This window comes from Sinocyclocheilus rhinocerous, unplaced genomic scaffold (assembly GCF_001515625.1).
Source record: "Sinocyclocheilus rhinocerous isolate Xijiao unplaced genomic scaffold, SAMN03320098_v1.1 scaffold321, whole genome shotgun sequence".
Classification (NCBI taxonomy): domain Eukaryota; kingdom Metazoa; phylum Chordata; class Actinopteri; order Cypriniformes; family Cyprinidae; genus Sinocyclocheilus; species Sinocyclocheilus rhinocerous.
Window position 1 is genome coordinate 127,828 of NW_015640442.1, and position 5,840 is coordinate 133,667.

Consider the following 5,840-nt stretch of genomic DNA (forward strand, 5'->3'; position numbering starts at 1 on the left):
CACAAAAGATGTGATTTACTGGAATCTCCAAGCTGCTGTTTACATGCTAAATAAATAAATAAATAAAAGCTGTTGTGTGCTGTACACCTTAATCTTATAAAGCAATGTTTGTGGGGCAGAGGACCTAAATGAAAGCCACTATTCTCAGGGATTCAGTGGCAATTGTCATTTTGAGTAACTGGTTATGTTAAACAGAGGGAAGATATCTGTGGCAAGTGTTTATATGATTTGCTCAACAGCCAAACATATTTCTGGGACTCAAATGAAATGATCAGTGACTATCTTTATAAAAGGCTTAGACTACTAGTCCTAAATTACTCATCTAATTGTGTTTTTTTGCTATGAATGGTCATAACAGTTTCACAAGTTCACGTCTTGACTAATAATAGTGAACATATTTAGTATGCTGTCCTCGATGGGCAGGCTTGTTTGTAAGACTTGGCTTGAGCTCCAGAATTTGATAAAATATGGTAGCTAATAAAGCAGATTTGAAATGTCTCCTTGGTCTTAAGAGTTTCCGGTCTTGGGGTCTCTTCTAATGAGCTGGCGAGCTGTGTTCGATGAGACACTGATCATGTGCATTGGTGCAGGGCTCCAGGAACGGGGTTGAGAACTACTGATACAGACAAACAGTTCAATGAATTCCTCTGACCCAAAGTCTATTAAACCCTTTGATGCAGCTTAATCGGATTTGTAACGAGGTTTGAGGAGTTTGCCTTCTAATCTGTTTAAAGAAATGACAGCAGTTTATGATGCATCAGCAGAACGAAGCCCTGTTCACACTAACAGCGATTAAAGATTGGAGGTCTGCAGATTTGGATCATCATCTGCACCAGACTGTAGTCACTGCATCGAGTCACTGCTGATTTTGACGCCTCGCCAGCAGCTTCTGTCGCTTGAAATTGGTATCTCACTGAAAATTTATGAAGTTGAATTTAAAATGAACATGACTTTTTCTCCTTTTGAGTTTGTCCTTTTGTTTTAATGACAGCAGCATTAACACAACCCATTTCTGGGACTCAAATGAAATGATCAGTGACTATCTTTATAAAAGGCTTAAACACTTCCTGTTTGTTGCTACCGTGTGTTTTGAGTTTGAGCTCCGTCAAGTTAATTCTTTGTCGTCTAATTTTCTAAAAGGCAGCTCTACGAAAGACAGCTGTGTAATCTTCCAGCTCAATTCATTCACTCACCTGCATGTTATTCACAAAACTGTATCATTTTTCTTTTACCTTGGAACACAAAAGATGTGATTTACTGGAATCTCCAAGCTGCTGTTTACATGCTAAATAAATAAATAAATAAAAGCTGTTGTGTGCTGTACACCTTAATCTTATAAAGCAATGTTTGTGGGGCAGAGGACCTAAATGAAAGCCACTATTCTCAGGGATTCAGTGGCAATTGTCATTTTGAGTAACTGGTTATGTTAAACAGAGGGAAGATATCTGTGGCAAGTGTTTATATGATTTGCTCAACAGCCAAACATATTTCTGGGACTCAAATGAAATGATCAGTGACTATCTTTATAAAAGGCTTAGACTACTAGTCCTAAATTACTCATCTAATTGTGTTTTTTTGCTATGAATGGTCATAACAGTTTCACAAGTTCACGTCTTGACTAATAATAGTGAACATATTTAGTATGCTGTCCTCGATGGGCAGGCTTGTTTGTAAGACTTGGCTTGAGCTCCAGAATTTGATAAAATATGGTAGCTAATAAAGCAGATTTGAAATGTCTCCTTGGTCTTAAGAGTTTCCGGTCTTGGGGTCTCTTCTAATGAGCTGGCGAGCTGTGTTCGATGAGACACTGATCATGTGCATTGGTGCAGGGCTCCAGGAACGGGGTTGAGAACTACTGATACAGACAAACAGTTCAATGAATTCCTCTGACCCAAAGTCTATTAAACCCTTTGATGCAGCTTAATCGGATTTGTAACGAGGTTTGAGGAGTTTGCCTTCTAATCTGTTTAAAGAAATGACAGCAGTTTATGATGCATCAGCAGAACGAAGCCCTGTTCACACTAAACACAAATGCTGTTGTTGGCAGCAATAGGTATGTTCAAAAATGTAATAAATCTAATTTTCAACCTCCTCTCCATCTTAGTTTTAATAAATAAAAGTCTAGCAGCTTTCACTAAAAGTCTTGCTTTTATGAAACAAAGGGATGTATAATAACAGCTTAGACATGGTCAATAAGAGGAATGAATAAGTAAATAATCTATAAGAGAAAAGATAAGTCACAAAAAACACTTTGTTCCAGTGAAATGCAGCAGAACGCTGATCTGCGACCGGGTTAGAGGGTTCAGGCCTTAAGTGAGCAATCAATCAGCGGCTCATGGCCACTGCGCAGGACGGACGCGCCAACATGAGCAGAGACATGAGAGACACTGCAGGTAATAGAGACACAAACTCAACAGAGGTCAGGGACTCACAATATTTCTCTCCGTTATGGAAGATACAAAGGAAGTAAAGACTGTACAGCTTCATTCTGAGGCTCAGTTTCCTGTTAACAACCTTTAATGGTATTGACGCTGAATATCGGTCCTGTTGACCGCGTTCAAAGGATAAATTCCAGGCCGCTCTTGTAAATCTATCGCTCACTGACACAAGAAGAAAAATAAAGCTGTTTCAGCAGTAAACACATTTTCTGTAAACTACTTTCTGGTGAGATAAAAGTGGGACTCCTGAGTCCTGAATGATACACTGTGCCCAAGGACTAATGGTACAAAAATAGCATCGTTGAGAGACTTTGTGGATGGATGTTTGTCTGATTCAGCTCTTCATGAGGTTCCCACTGCAGCTCAGGGCTTCATAATAGAGTTTCTCTGTCGAATCTCACAGATTCAGATTCAGGCAGCTTTACTGGCACGGTAAAAGGCTTTACATTGACAAAACATTGGTAACATTCAATTACAGACACATAAATGTACACACAATAAAATAAAATAATAAAATACACCAATAACAAGAAGAAAGAAAAAATAAGTACATTATAATCTGTTGTCCTGTTCATGATGCACATAGGCTATTTTCAAGAAACGATGTTATTTATTGCAGATCATATTTTCATGTGAGAAGGGTAATGCTGAATTTTAAGCAATCACATTTGATCTGCAAGGCTGAGATTATCAGAAGGTGATGTCATGAGGTGTCACGATGATGTCACTTCCTTAAATATGATGTCAGAATGTTCAAGCCATTATTTCTACAGGAGGAAATGTCACAGTATAACAGGTTGGACAGAAAGTGCAGGGCAGACTAATTCTTTCAGCATGCATATAAACGACAGGCTTACAATTTTACAAATCATGGCATAATACAGTCTCAATGGCAATTTGCAACTATTTTACATTTTGACAAACTCATTTATACGTTTTCATATGATCTGCTTACATTTAGGGGTGGGGTTGGGGCGGCACTTCATGTGTTTTATTATTTTTTTCTTAAAAATCAAATGTTTCCGTATGACTTACAATCGTATGAATTCACTGTAACCTGCAATTATTACCTTAAAGAGACATTTTAACCTAATTTAACCCATAAAAGTTAGTTTTGTTTGTATAAATTATTGTATTTGTGGTGTTCATTCAGTGATGCTAAATAATACTATTCATTTGAATTAAACCAGTTAATACTATTTTTAGGTTACCATAAGTCATTTTAACCCATAAAAGTTAGTTTTGTTTGTATAAATTATTGTATTTGTGGTGTTCATTCAGTGATGCTAAATAATACTATTCATTTGAATTAAACCAGTTAATACTATTTTTAGGTTACCATATTTTTCAATGGTAGGCATTGTACATTGCGTATTAGTACACGATACTTAATGATTCCTGTTCATAAGCTCAGCAGTAATTTCACATAAATGACATTGTCATTGAAATACTCCCAACGCTTTGACCCTGCATGTCTAGAGCTGTGATTTTCACAATACGTCCCATGTAATGCCACTGAATTTGTCTTCAACCTTTTTTTCTTTTCAGAAGAATGACTTGAAGGACAAAGCAAGACAAAGCATTGTTTCGTACGTTTTGTTCATTTCGCTAACCATCATCGACAGGATCTTCTGGCATTTCTGGATGCGACACAAGAAAAACAATCAATCTCATGAGTTTTTATTGTTATTGCTGGTCTGCTGTGGTGTGTGTCGGCTGAAGCAGTCGGTGTGTGACTCTGTACCTCAGCGCTGACTTTGAGACAGTGTCTCTCTCTGTACACATGTTCTCCTCTCACTTAGGCTGAGATCGATCGCATCCAGAGTTTCCTCCAAAGCCACCGATACTCTCAAGGTCTGCCCATCACGCCAGCTGGCTCTATCGATTTCCATCAGCGATGAGCAACCATTAGCATCAGGGAAAATGCTGAGCAAAGATGCCCTTTTTACAATCCTGCTGTAGGCCAAATACTGGAGAGCGTGGCCCAACTCTCCTTCATGAGAGTCTTTAAAATTTCATGGAGGCTATTGAGGAACAGAGCCAGGCATTTAATTCACAGAAGTTCAACACAATGATTAACAATGCTGTACTTCAAAAGCCATAATAAACCTTTGCCTTACTCATGTGAACAAGACGAACACTTACGTTGCGTGCTTTTAAAAAGAGGACTTATTATAGAAATAAGATTGAAAAAGAATATACTTAAGTGGGAACTGAATGTAATATTTTCTAGTGATGGGTCATGATGCATGACAAACAAAACAAAAGACTTGAGAGGTAAAATAATCTTTTATGTTCCTCATAAATTATCTTTGGCTGCATTTTTTTACAATCAAGATTGCATAGGATGGATGGCTTCAGGGAATCTGGCTGTTGAGAATCTAACATTTAACGCCACTCAAATAAATGAAATGGCTTAAATAAAAATAGGTTAATTTTGATCAACGAGGTCGAGTCAGTAAAATGATCTGATCTTCACATCACTAATGTTTTCATTCACTTAATTGCATGTTTTTTAGAATTAAATAAAAATGTATTATAGTTTAAATTTATATTAAATGTTATAATTTGAACTTAAGTGTGCCTTTTGACCCACTTAAGTAGGACTGGGCACATTATTAAATGAAACTTAAACCTTGTAACAAATGTACTGACAAAACTAAAATGTCATTTCTATTGAAACTTGTTTATTTTCATTTTAATTTATTTAACTATTTAACTAAATATTTGTAATTACACATGTGTAATTATGAAGTTAAAAATTAGTACATTTAAATATATATTATTAACTTTACATTTAATATCAAATTATATGTAACACACTACAGTTAAAATTATAATCAAGTACTTTACGTGTGCTTAGTCAACACAAAATAAGTGTACTTCTTTAAACCACAACAGATTATTAAAATAAAATGACTGTAAAATGTAAAAGTAAACAAGACATAATTATGAATTAAGTACACTTGTGTGAACTTTTATATCTTGATCAATTGTTGATTGATTTACTGTATATAATCACAAAAAGATCTATTCTGTCTCCACTGGTTTTTAAAGCAGTCTGATGTAGTCTCAAGTATTTACTGACATGCTGATATATATACTGTACATTTTTTAATACATTCTCATATCCCATTTTAATGTCGTCACATTGATTTTTATAGTGCTTTATACGATGCAGTTTCAAAGCAGCGTCACATTAATAAACAGGAAAATAACGGTTAATGTTGCAAATTTGATTAATTATGAAACAAATTCTGTTTCAATTTTTGGTTGTGTACCTAATTCATCTACTGTAATTTGGAAGTAAAATTTATTATGATTAGAAATGGCATCATTTAAAAAATGTTGTCTTCATTCTAATATGCTGATTTTCTAAAAAAAACGTTACCTTTCATGGGG